Genomic DNA, 813 nt, shown 5'->3' with positions numbered 1-813 from the left:
ACCCTAGGAGGTATTTCAACCATTATTCCGTTTTAATATCTGAGGAAATGGAGGCACAAAGAAGCTAAATCTTTGGTCTGGGTGGCCTGGCACTAAGGCCCTGTAACTAAATGATTTATTCAAACAGAAGCCCTATCTCCTTGATCTATGCTCTTTTCACTATTTCTGGCAGGTTTCTTATAAAATATCTGGAGTTAGCAACAAACGTGAAAACTGAACAGCATTTTCTGACGGACAAGGAAGACCAAACTGTCAATTGCCGATGCCAGAGATTCTCAAAGTATGGTCCAGAGACTTCTGGGAGTCCCTGAGACACTTTCAGTGGGTCTGCAAGTTCAAAATTATTTTCATAATAAAACTAAGGTACCATTTGACTTCTCTTGCATTGTTTCTCAAGTATATAGTGGAGTTTTCAAAATACTATATTGTATGTGACATCACAACCGCGTGAATGCAGAAGCAGATATGAGAATCTAGTTTTATTATTTGTCTTTGAGACAAGGTCTCCCTCTGTCACTCAAGCCAGAGTGCAGTGGCACCATCACGGCTCACTGCAGCCTCAACCTCCTGGGCTTAAGCAATCCTCCCACCTCAGCCTCCCAAGTAGCTGGGACCATAGGTGTGTTCCACCATGCCTGGTTAATTTTTTTTTTCTAAGAGATGGAGGTAGGCTGGGCACAGTGGCTCACGCCTGTAATCCTAGCACTTTGGGAGGCTGAGGCGGGCGGATCATGAGGTCAGGAGATCGAGACCATCCTGGCTAACATGGTGAAACCCCATTTCCACTAAAAATACAAAAAATTAGCCGGGCAT

The sequence above is a fragment of the Mandrillus leucophaeus genome, unplaced genomic scaffold (assembly GCF_000951045.1).
Source record: "Mandrillus leucophaeus isolate KB7577 unplaced genomic scaffold, Mleu.le_1.0 Scaffold24, whole genome shotgun sequence".
NCBI lineage: Eukaryota > Metazoa > Chordata > Mammalia > Primates > Cercopithecidae > Mandrillus > Mandrillus leucophaeus.
The sequence above is the reverse complement of the archived record's forward strand: the minus strand, read 5'-3'. Positions refer to the sequence as shown.